We start from the raw sequence: 13,361 nt of genomic DNA on the forward strand, positions 1-13,361 counted from the left end.
GTCAGCAGAACTGTCTGGGTAAGGCCTGCATTGCAGGTGGAGTGGGCTAAAAGGGGAAAAAAGAGGGAGTACTTTCCCTTCTCCTTCCCATCCTTTGGCATCCCCTCAGTCATGTCACTCCCTTACTGCATTTGTTCTCTGAGAAGGGCCAGAATTGTGTTTTTTCTGAAGGGACCTGTTGTTGTAGGGTATATTTTTATTACAGCTTATCCCATTTTACTAATGTCAAGAAAAGAAACGTCCTGTTGTGATAGAAGGATCCACTTTCCATCCCTTGTGAACTGGCCTGGGCAAAGAGAGAGGAAGAACAACTTACCTTACCTTTGCACATGTACATTTTTTTACATGATAATGTAAACAATTTGCCAGTGCATGTTCAGAATGAAAACATCAGGCATGTAACACTGATCCCTTCCAAGAGTAAATGCCTGAGTTTATTGTGTTGGAGACCTGTGATTTGTGAAAGACTGAATGGCAACTGGCACAAAGGCAGGTTTTGTAGCCATGTGCTGTTTTCAGTAGAATAAAGAATGAGGCAAGGAGTGCTCAAATGGTGGTCTGAAAAAGCTATTTGGTAAACAGAATTGATTTGAGGTATTTGCTTTCCTAAGAATTTGCTGTTAACTCTCAAGTGTGTTTCACATCGAATTTTAGCAATAGTAAATTGCATCACAGCTCTGATTATTTTTTTTTCTGACAGACTTTGGAAGCAGTTAAATATACAGTAACACTTCAATTTCCCCAAGTACAGAAGTATTTTCCTCAGATTTTTCAGTCCCTGTGTTTAAAGTTTCTGCCATCCTCAGTAATGTGCTTGGAGTAAAGTGGTGCCAACATTGTGCTAAAACACTGATTATTTAAAACAGTCATTGTGTCCTGCCCACCATGGCACCACCCTCTGCAATGGGCCTGTACTTTGTGCTATCTGGACTTTTAAAAATGGCTACCTAATTTTTCTAGTAAAATATAATGTTGTTTTGGGGGAGCAGGAAAGTCATCCCTCTGGGGAATCTGAATGTAGGAACATTTCTAGGTCTGTCCACCTTACAGCTCTGACCTAGATTTTCAGCATACTTTGGTAATGCACAAACACAGAAGGTATGATTTGCACTCTTGCAGGTCTTTAATTCAGTCTCCTCTTCAATGGCAGTGATGGCTTTTCAGTGGTTCAGAAGGTTGTTTGGACTTTCCTTAATAAAGCTTTTTATGTTTCAATGCAGAAGGACTTGACCGGTGACCTAAATGGTCCTGAACTTAGAAAAGAAACTTCGTGGTGGTTTTGACCTTCCCTTGTAGCTGTGTCTGAAAACATCTTTGTGTTACTGTGCTGTACCTTGTTATTTCATGCAAGCCCTACTGCAGGAGATAAAACAGTTTTTTAGAGCTTCAGATGTTGCTGTGTGTATAATCATACACATCTGTTGTGTGATCACTGAAATGGATTTGTAGTGTCTGTTTATTCAGGCTAATTGCTTTTGACAGATTTTAATAAAAAGTTTTGAATCAAGAGTGGGTAGATGCATGTTTTGACAGTTCGTATCTCAAAAATAGGAAAGTTGCCTGAGCTGGAGACAGAATATAGTGTCTGTGTGAGGAAGAGAGGTTTGCAAGTCCTGTGAGAACAGGCCAAAAAGGTCTGATAACATGACCGCTCCAAAACCTTACAAACATCAGAAAAATGCTATAAACCCCCCTACTTGTTTGAAAAGGCTAAGAACTGATGGCTTGACATTTAAAACAAGCATGCATTTATTCTTCTATTCAATGTGGAAAGGAATATATGTTGTAGACTCTAAACTTGTCAAGCAAACATATTCTGAAGATTTACCAAGATGTTGAGAAGCATGGGTATGGAATACAATTCGCTGTGAATGTGTAGGGAAAGCAGTAACTGTGGTTTTCCTGTTAGAAACTGAGACGTTGTAAAAGAACTAAAATTCTCACAACAGTTTGCATTTGCAAATCAGTAAGGTGAACAGATGTTTGCCAAGGTCAAGAGATGGTTAGAGGAAGAAAAATCCCTATGTGACAATTTACCAGTAGTCTTTGGAGCCTGGGATGAGCTCGTTGTTAGTATAGATTTGATGCTTATTTTCTGCCTTTATGTAGCAAAAGAAAATAAAAATGCATCTTAAACTAAGTATATGTTCTTCTGACGATACTCTTGAAACAACTTCAACTCTACTTATGGTTCTAACCATGCAAGTAAAAGCAGTGCTGGTGTGAATGGATGATATTCTCTATTGTATTAGGAGAGGGAAGAACCACACAATGTAGGCTGACCCTGGAGAGTGAGTAGGGAAGATTGTGTGGCCATGCCAGCAAACAGGAAAACTGTGCTGTTGGTTGGAATGAGTTGAGGGACTCTTATAAATCACTCAGTTTTCAGAGTAGTGTGATTGAGGGTGATGTGCTGATACAGAGCTATACCATCAGTAAAGTCCCACTGGTATTCATGTACATGCTGGGAGTGCAATACTAGGAATTGCTTTCTTTTCCGTAAACCTTCAGTTTGGGGGCCTGCACTGTGTGAGTGCCTCATCCCTGCAGGCTGAGTGTGATGTGGAATGCTTACCTAGGCTAAGCTCTGGCCAGACACAAGTAAGGGATCTACTATGTCCTCTCCAGAAGGTTTCCAGGGCTTCTGGAGCTGAACACTGTTCTACTGTGGCTCCTGCAGTGTTTTAAACTGAACACTCCTGACATCTTGGCAAATGATAGGAACTGTGCCCATGTTCCTGAACTCATGGACAGGAAGGGGAGAGTTGGGGGAAGGCTGTTTGCTTATATCACTGTCTGGCCTCTCTCTTGCTGGAAGCTGGTGGTTGCCAGCTGCAAGGAAAAGGACCCTAATCTCCAGTGCAAATCTCTGACCTTTTTGCTGTCATGGGTTGAAAGCATTAAGTAATTCTTGATGCCTTTCTGTATGAAGGTAGTGCTTGAGATGGTCTTAAGGCTCACATGAAGATGGAGACATCCCTACTTGGACCTTTCAACTCTGTGATGTGCTTTCAGGTCATCTTTTTACTCTTTTCTTCCCCTTTGCTGTGACATGTTCAGGGAATTCTGCCAGTTACCATGGCATGGCTTTTGCTACTTTCAGCAGCACAACAGGGCTGGAAATGACAGGAAAACGTGAAGGGAGTCTTTTGAAGGTGGGAATAGGAAGGCAGCTGTAGGTTGCCCTAGATTACCTTAGCCTGTACATGGAATAAGAGCAGGGTATTAAGGTAATACCTGATATCAGCTGTATTTTGTGCTATGTTTTCAGTGGTACAGTTTCTTTCAGCCTCTCAGGATAACTAGTGAAATGAAACCTAGTTGTATAAGACATCTTGGTATTAAAGGTTACTTGTTCTGAGATTGAGTGTGAAAATGAATGTGTACAGCTTGCAGAGAGCATATTCTGTCAGAAGAGGAAGAAACATCCAAAGAAGAGGCTTTGTTGCAGCTTGGGGCAACTTTTGTCAGTGTAGGTCATAAGCAGTTTTTAATATCTGTAAATAAATCTGTGAGGAGAATTGGAGGAGAAATAAACTGTTCTGTGTTGCTGCTCTGTAGTGTTTGGATCATGGACAGCTTCTGTGGAGCTTGTGCTCCACTTGTAATACTCTGGTCGAATTCACGATGAGGGGTCAGCATCCCTGCTTAGACTCCTTGGATGTTGCATCAAGGGAAGTAAAATATATGTTATTTCTGCTGTCACTGCACACTGTGACCCAACTAGTCTTAAATAAAAACTGGCAACCATCATTGTTGTTTCTCTATTAGTGTGTGGAAATAAGGCTTCCTTGTACTCCCTGCACATCATTAGTGTTCTGTAGTAGAGCACCAGGCTCAGTAACCAAATAAAGACTTTTCTTCCCCTCCACTGTTGGAGCGTGTGTGGCTTCTTTCATGGTACAATTCATTTTTATTGCATCTCGATAAAACAACAAGCAGGAAGTGGGAAAGCATAGTATTGTTTCCTCTTTTGTGATGGTTTATCAGGATGCTACAGCTGATGAGTTTTGAAAAGCAAGATGACCTATTAATCTTCCATATTATTCATTTAAAAGACAAATAAAAAATCCCCCAAATGTTTGAAGCATTTATGTGTTCTAAACAGCAATAATACAATGGAGGTATTTAAAACAAAAAATGCTTGTTTTTCAAGTATGAGTTCCAACATGATTAAAGGAACTGGAGGATTTTTTTCCCCACTTAGGAGAGGGCTAATGCTTTGGGGCTTTTAAATACTTAATGATCTGTGGTGATTTTAGTCTACTTATTGGTAAGGAAACAGCACTTCATCTTAATTATGTCATCTTATTTGGGTCAGTTCTCTTGTATCTGACAACAATAGTTAAAAATGAATAATCTCATTTGTCTGCATCATTTGAGGATCTGAAAGTGCCTCCAATTTCATCTGAACCTCTTTCATGGAAGTATGTTAAATTCAATTAGTATGAATTTGAAATACAGTCTTTAAGGATGCTGCTTTTGAATGCATTACTTCTCATGAGCCTTCAAATCAATTGTATTTTGTGTGAGTATCTCTCTTCTGCTCTCACTGTTTGTCAAGATGGAGAGCAGCTGCTGTTAGTGAATGGACATAGCAGAGGACTCTCAGAACCTTTAATATAGTTAAAAAAACCAGAAACTTGTATTCTGAATTTTTGGTTTCTAGTTTACCTCTTCAGTGAGTTACTTTCTCTATCCTTTTCTGAACATGGGATGTTTGTGCAAGATTCTGCTAACTACAGTAACATCATGTCTTCCCATGGAAGAGCAAGAGTTGTCTGGCACAATTTTTCTCATGTTTCAATGTTTTTCATAACTAAACTTGCATGAGGTACCTACTTCTGTATTATTAGAAAATTATTATAAGAACAGTAACAAGAAGAAAGTTCTTGGATTTGCAGGATCTAGTCTCTACCCCCCAGACCTAAGCAACGATTGAGGTACTCCATAGTGCTCAGTAAGATGAGAAATCCAGAACCCATGGTGGTAATGGAGATTGTGAACAGGAAGGAGTGAGAATGTAAACAGGGTACTCTGCTGTCTCTTCAGTTAACATGCCAAACATTGAAATCAGTAAAGCTTTTGCTAAAGGCTGTCTGTGGAAGAATTCAGATGAAGACTTTCTTGGGGGAGAAGTAATGTAAGGTACCTCAGGTAGGGTTTGAAAATTGAACTTAATCAGAAAACTTAGTGTACTTCCATAACGTTGGCCTTCATGTATAGGGCAGTGTGGCTTGCAGTTTTTTCCTCTTGTCCCATAACGCTTCCTGCATTATTAGTTGCTTTACTTCCTGTTGTTTTTTCTTGAATTGCATGATGGATTTTGGAAAGTCATAGGCTTATCACGATTATCTTTCCGATTATTGTGTCATTGGAGATTTATTTGAGGCTGAATTAATTCCTCTAAGTCCAGGTTTGGGTGGTTTGCTTGGTTTTTCAAGCTGGAGAGTTGTGTTCTATAGAATAACTGGCTTGTGTGGTCAAGCCAGTAACTCCTTTGGTTTACTCTTGTATGTCTGTCGTGATTGTGCAGAGGGTGTGTATAAACCTGTTGAGTGATCCCTGCCGAAGGGAGAATTGGTGCTGGGGCTCATCACATGTTACGGTTGCCCAGCCTGCTGAAAACAAAGGTGCTGGCTTGTTTCTGTGAGGGCTTCACTCTGTCTTCATTTGCTGGTTATTTTTCCTTATTCTTGTTTCTTGTTTGTAAGTCCTGGAAAGGAAGAAGTTCTTGGTTTTGAGCCTTAGCACCGTGTCATGAAGGTCATGTGTATGGTGTACGTAGTGCAGTAGCACTTGATCTGTACTTGCAGAATGTACAGAATGCAGAATGTACAGAATGCAGAACATGCAGAATGCAAACTGTAGAGGTGAAACTTGAAATGTACCCAGTTGAGAGAGTGATGGAATGTTTTAATTCTTCCCCAAACTGAAGAATCCTCTTTTTCCTGTTAAGCCCTTCTGAAGGTCTGTTTCTTTATTACTTAGGGTTTTATTACTAATATTTTATGTATGCAATAATGATGGACTTGTTTTTGCTCTGGTGGATGAAATTAAACAAGCTGTCTCTGTGTGCTAGAGCCAGAAAGCAGAGAGATGGAGAAATGGTTTCATCTTGGAGACCAGGAGAGTTGGACATAGCATCAGAGGTTGATGGCCAGACTTTCTTTTGAAAGGACATGACTGTTATGAAAAGAGCTTGTGGACATGGAGTAGCTGCTCAAAAAAGAGCAGCTGGGTGCACAGTGATATGAAAATAGCTTAAGTCTAATGGAACAGTAAGGTTTGGGTGTGGTGTTTTATTTTTAGTAACAGGTGACTCAAGTACCCTAAAACCAGATCCAGAGCAGGATGTGTTTCAGCATGAGATGTCTAGTAATGCTGTATTAAGTTCCCTATCACATTTTTTCTCTTGTGAAGATGTAAAATTTTGTACATTTTTACAGAGGAAGAATTGGAGAACTGGACCTTCAATTCAACTCAGGATGAATCAAAATCTGTCAACCATCTCTTTGACTGTATCATGTGGCAACTAGTATCAGGCTTCTGTGCATGCCTTGAAAGGAATCCATGTAACGTGTTACACTGTTTATTCCTGGTGTTGACAGATTAGTTCCTTCTGGCTTGCTCATATTGGTGTTTTTGTGTGCTAAAAAAAGGACTGTCTAATTAGAGACATGTTGGCATTTTGGGTAGTATAAATATTTCAGGAAGGATCTCCTGGACATGCTCTTCCTCGTAGCAGTCAGCAAGTTCTCATCTTGCCAAACACTTAATGGTTAAAGTCAGCGCATGCCAGAAATATCTTGTTAATTCATCTTCACATTGTTTGTGGAATGAAATTGGGAAGTTGTTATTTTTATTAGTATAATAATAATAATAATTTTAACAAGCCAACTAGTCGGGCAGCTTGCAGAGAAGGTTGAGTCACAGACTCTCTGCCTGAGCAGAGAATGGTTCTGTACTGAATGAAGATGAGAGGGACCTTTGGCACCCATGTGGAGTGCTGTCATGGTGCAAAATAGCCGAGACACTTCATGTTAAAACTAGTGAATTACATCAGACTTCTCACATGGCTCTTTTCAGATGTTTGTGGCTCAGCCCAGTGGCAGCAGAGGACGATTCCATTCTACATCATTTGAAGGAGAACATAAGCAATGTGGTCTGTGGAAGAGTTGCTTTACCAGGGCAGACGGTGCCTCTGTCCTGAGGGTGGATAGTGAACTCTATGCAAAATAAATAATAAGAAGAATAAAATACCCACCTCTGAGCTTCCTTTAAATTCCAGTTGGTGCAGGGTGGAAGTCTTGTTTCACAAGCTAAATTTCAGTTCTGGCTGTGGTGAATTTTGCTCTGGTAGAGAAGTGTTCGTTCAGACTGAGACACAGGAAAAATCTACTGAACAAGTTCCTTCTTGGTGGAGCTTACAAAATGCGTTGTATCATTTCTCCACTGCAGTAATAATTCTGTAGGTTTTGAGTAATTAGTAATTTTGAGTAATTAGTGTTGTCTTTCTAACAACAGGAAAATGAGGCAAGCCTACAGGATTTTATGACTCTGGAAAATCCAGTATATCTTTTGCAAGGAAGTTTGTTTCAGGAAAACTCATGTACCTTCTATACTTTAACTCACTTTGTCTAATTAGTATATTGTCAAAAATACAGGATGTTAGCACTTTGTAATAAATTAGTCATACAAGAGTCATGTTTGGAAGTGCAGCTTTGGCATTGTGGTTTTTGTACTGTTTTTTTAAAGTTATTATTAGTATTTATTAATTCATTTAGAAAGTTACAAGTCCAAACACCTAAACACAGGTGTTTGAAATCATATTGTTGTCTGTTCTGGGACTGTACTGTAAACAAAGTCTGCTGATTTGTCCATATGGATCTAAAAAGAATGAAAAGAGCGCTGAAGAGGTAATATAGGTAAGTTATTTCCTTTTTTCCTTTCTTCCTCCTTCAGAATGCTTCTAGAGATCCTTCTAGAAGCCGTGCTGAGGCACATGGAGGACAGGGAGGTGCTTTGAGACAGACAGCCCAGCTTCACCAAGGGCAAGTCCTGCCTGACATGCCCAGTGGCCTTCTGTGATGGAGTGACAAAATCGGTGGACAAGGGAAGGGCTACAGATGTCATTTATCTGGATTTCTGTAAGGCCTTTCACATGTCCCCCACAACATTCTTCTCTCTAAACTGGAGAGAAATTTGATGTAAATTCGATGGGTGAACTGTTAGATGGATAAGGTGGTTGGATGTTCACATCCAGGGGGTGTCGGTCAACAGCTCCGAGTCCCGATGCACATCAATGACAAGTGATGTCCCTCAGGAGTCTGTACTGGCACCAGTGTTATTTATTATCTTCACTAATGACATAGGGATCAAGTGCACCCTCAGCAGATTTGCTGGTGACACCAAGCTGAGTGGTGCAGTGACACACATGAAGGATGGGATGCCATCCAGAGGGACCAGGGAATTTTGAGAAATAGGCCTATGGAAATCTCATGAGGTTTAATAAGACCAAGTGCTGGTGCTGCACTTGGGTCAGGGCAACCCCCGGTACCAATCCAGGCTGGGGATGAACAGATCCAGAGCAGCCCTGCTGAGAAGGCCTTGGGGGTGCTGGTGGGTGAGAGGCTGGAAATGACCCAGCCATGTGCACTGGGAGCCCAGAACCCCCCTGTGTCCTGGGCTGCATCCAAAGCAGTGTGGGCAGCAGGGGAGGGAGGGGATTCTGCCCTATGAGGGTGGTGAGGCCCTGGCACAGGTTGCCCAGAGAAGCTGTGGCTGCCCCATCCTGGCAGTGTTCAAGGCTAGGTTGGATGGAGCTCTGAGTAGCCTGGTCTAGTGGAAGGTGTCCCTGGTGATTGGAACTGGATGATCTTTAAGGTCTCTTCCAAGCCAGGCCAATCTGTGATTGAATGATAAAGGTAAAATTCTGTGAGAGATTGAATACTAATAAAATTTTTGGAGTGGAGGTAAGATGTAAGCATCCTTCAAATCTTACAAACTATCCTTTTACAGTCCAATTTTATCAGGAAAAGTTGAAAAATAAATAGCATAAAAAAGGAGTGAGGATACTATACAGAAGAAGTCTTCTTTCGTGAGGTGTTTAAGCATGGTGCTGGAAATGTGATGAATGAGATGTGAAGCTATCTTAAAGTCATCAGCTGCTTCAAATTAGTTCCTGAAAACTGGAGACTGCTATTCTGTTTAAAAATAAGTCAATGAATTGCCAAGCACTGACATTTGAGGGATAAAGTTCATTTGGGAAGCTGACATTGCTCAAGTGTTAACCTGTCTATCAAATTCATTGAACTAGGACTGTTCTTCAATATTTGACTGAATAGATATAATTTAAATTTGATTCATGGTATTGAATCTGTCTCTGCATGTAGTAATTTTCCTTTTCACATCCTTCCCAGGTACATATGCATTGAAATAAGTTTAAAATATAACTTACATCAAAATTGGTTACCCTTGTGCAACAAAAAAAAGGTGTTTTAATATAAATGCAAACTAGACCTTATTTAGGGCTTTTTTTAATACTTGCTCTCCCCTTGTAGTTTCAGTTTTGCAGCAGTGAGTTTCATGGGTATGATAGGACTCCAGAAGTTATTATGGAGCTTGGAATAGTTCTGTAGTCCATTGCATTGCTGTGAAATATGCTCTTCTTTTCTTCTACTTAATGTATTTAAGATAAAATAAGTGATAGGGGCTCTGAGTGTTGGAATAGAAAATACAGTGCTGGAATTAGGTGGTTTACTATGATTTATTTGGGGGCAAAACCTTAATTTGTTCTGTAAAACAGTCTTATGTTTGTTTTGGAGTAGTGATAGCTTTGCAGGTGATAAGATTTAAATGTAGAATCATAACATTTCTGCATATGTACCAGAAGAAATCATAACACTTGTCATATTTCTTGGTATCGTTAAACACTTATTTTGTCAAACTTGCATGCTTATTGGATTTCATCTTTTGTTTCCTTTTTTATTTCAAATGAATAGAAGATCATTAATTCTGACAGGATTGTTTTTTTATTTGTCTGTTTCTTGTTTATCCTACTGCTATTAGTCAACACATGTAAATGACCAAAGCCTATTTCAAAATCTAAATGAATAGCTTTGAAGCAAGATGAGCTTTTTTTTTTCTTTTTTTAATTTCCATCTTCTTAATGCGCTTTTATTCAGCATGTAGAATCTTGATTTTCTTTTGCCCCCTCTGCCCCCCATGTTAATGGCTAGTTAGTGCTGCACTAGATTAAAAGTCATTCCAGTTTTGGATAATTTTGGTCAACCTACTTGTTGTAATTTTTCTCTCTGCCAAAATGGCAGGTTTTATAATAAATTTTATAATAAATTGGGACTAAACCATGTGGAGGTACGTACAGGCTGGGGAGACCTGGTTGGTGTGAAGGTTTTCAGTTACTCTTTATATCGATAGCTCACTGCGAGATCTGTAAATTTGACTCTGAAAGCGACCTTTGATTGGGTGTGAGTTGTGCCCCTCAGCTTTACTGATGCACATCATCACACACACCAAACTGCTTGTGCTGCTGTGTGACCAGTGACTTTAGATCTTAGAATAGAACAGAGTATTTCAGCTGGAAGGGAGCTACAGTGGTCCCCTAGTCCAACTGCCTGACCAGTTCAGGGCTCACCAAGTTACAGTCTGTTGCTAAGGACGTTGCCCACTTGCCTCTGACAGGTTTGGGGCATTGACCACCTCTCCAGGAAGCCTGTTCCAGTGGTCGAGCACCCTCTTGGCAAAGAAATGCTTCCTAGTCTCCAGTCTGAACCTCTCCTGGCAGAGCATTGAACCGTTCCCATGCATCCCATTGCTGGATCCCAGGGAGAAGAGCTCAGCACCTCCCTCTCCACTTCCCTCCTTAGGAAGCTGTTGAAAGCTTCCTCAGCCTCCTTTTCTCCAAACTAGATAAGCCCAGTGTCCTCAGCTGCTCCTCATGGGATAACCTTCCTTCCAGCCCTTTCACCACCTTTGTCTTCCTCTGAACACATTCAAACACCTTCACATCTTCTTAAATTAGGACACTCTTCTTGGAGGTTGAGGGAGTGTGGCTTTTAGGTGGTTTTTTTGGAAGCAGACATGTTGCTGGTAGGAGGCTCCGTAGTGTTGGCGGTAGGTAGAAAATTCTCGACACTGCACTTAGTTATAGACAAATGTATTTTTGTTATGTTCATGTAGCTGATGCAAAGATCTGCCTTCTCTGACTTGCTAGGACACTCCCCCACGATACTTGCTTGCATTTATAGCCATATATATAGATAGGGATGTTGATTTTTGTAGGTAAGTTTTAGTTTTTAGTTACTTTCCCAGGAAGCAGGGAAATGTTTGCATGATGAAGCTGGACAGGACCCTGAGATTAGCTCAGTTGGTTAGAGCATGCTGCTAATAACACTAAGGTGATGGGTTTGATCCCCATATGGGCCATTCACTTAGGAGTTGGACTCTGATCCCTGTGGGTCCCTTCCAACTCAGAATATTCTGTGATTATTAGTCATTTCTGTACACGAGTTGCACTTCTGCTGTTCTTGTGGTCCTCTTCATTGCTTGCTGGCGTTTCCAGGAGCCCTAGGCAGGGAAATCCCTCCTCTCTCAGGTGTGTGTTCACATGTGCATACGCAGGTCTGCTCTTTGTTACAGTCACTACAGCAGCATTTCTGCTCAAGTCTTGCAAATACCTCTTGTAAGCCTTTGGTTGCTGGTTCGCTCAGGTTTTGGGAAGGGGAGCATTTGCCTCCCAGTTGCTCCATGAGAGAGCCTTGTGAACTCAGTGCTTAGTCCTGGCATATTTTTGGTTTGGTTCTGATACTTATTATGATTTCAGAGTAGACAAATGCCTGGTGCTGGGTTTGGGTGGCATTCTGCTAGTTTTTGGAACATGACCTGAGGGAGGCACTAAAACTGAGACTTATGGAATAAATGCAACATGTGCCTCAGGACCTTGTGAAGGGTGTGGGTGAGGAGGAGGATGGTTGACTGCCAGGAGACAGTTTTGAGAATAGTGTTGCTTCCTCTACAGGCTGGAAGATAGACTTGCTTTTAATCTGTTTGTGGAGCAAGTGATCCTTGAGCTACTGTGGAGATGTGACCACTACGCTATTGTGGTGCCTTTTGGCATCATATGAAGTAGGACAGGAGGACAGGACACAGGTATTTATTTGGGTTAAATAGGTTATAGTCAGGGCAAGTAAACATCTCCAGTTTTCCAGAAGCTTTTCAATGGAACCTGTTTCTCAAAAAAATTTTGGATGATGGCTTTGTGTAAAGGAGATATGGGTCTGCCCAGGGTTTCCTGTAGTTTTTTACTGGTTACCAGAAACATTTGTCTTCCAGAGGGAGCAATTTTATTGAGCAATCAGTACAATGTTTTTCTGACCTATTTTTCTAGGCTGTTGACAACAGTAATTGCCTCTGCTGTTTCTATATGAACATTATACAATAAAACACTGTTTTTAAATTATTCATGTTGATTTTGACAACCTCTTACTCTTGTGACAGTGTTCATCTCTAGGGAGACGTAAGGAGATGGAAAATTTTCCTTGGTTTTGACCAACAGCCATCTTAAAGTTGTGGGGAGACAATAAGTGGATATTTCCTCCCTTTTTTTTTGGGGGGGGGGTCCTGATTGTATTTATAAAAAAAGGAAGAGATTTCTTTTTCATGGTGTATCTACATGAGCAGGTTTTAAAATATAAATAGTCTTTAAAGCATTTGTGTTCTGTGTAGATTCCTAATAAAGCTAGGAGGAGAAGACTGTTTTATGGCTTAAACATGAAGTCTACATCAGAGTATAACAGAATACAGTCTGCCAAAGTTGGTGGTTAACCAATGGGCAGGAAGCCACAGATTTGTGTCTGGTGACACAAGCCTGTATTTTCAAGGCATTTGCCTAGTTTGAACCACAGGCTTTTGGAATTGAGAAGTGACCTTCATTTGTAGGGAGCAGCAGAGTGGAGTCCAGTGGAATAAACTTAATCTTTCCACTGGGGAAAAGATCTGTATCATGTTTTGTTCCTGAATGTGTAAGGCAAGCAGAGAGTCCGTTTATACTCATTTAATTTTTACTGTGTTCTTTATAGGAAAAAACAGTTATGAGTGGCCCTACTTCAAAGACAGAATTTCTTTTATTCTGTTGATAGTCATAGAGGAAGCAAACTGCTCTGCATGCAATTTGGTGCTGCTTTAGTTAATTAGAAACCTCAAATTTCAACCCAAATATGGTATAAAAGTTTGGAGGAAGCACAGCCGTGGATTGGAAGGGTGATGTGTTACTCGGATATGCTTAATTCTTCACATTATTTGAACTCCCTTTTCACTTTTACTGCCAACAGATGTTGTTA

The sequence above is a fragment of the Manacus vitellinus genome, unplaced genomic scaffold (genome assembly GCF_001715985.3).
Source record: "Manacus vitellinus isolate BGI_N305 unplaced genomic scaffold, ASM171598v3 scaffold_34_pilon, whole genome shotgun sequence".
Classification (NCBI taxonomy): Eukaryota; Metazoa; Chordata; class Aves; order Passeriformes; family Pipridae; genus Manacus; species Manacus vitellinus.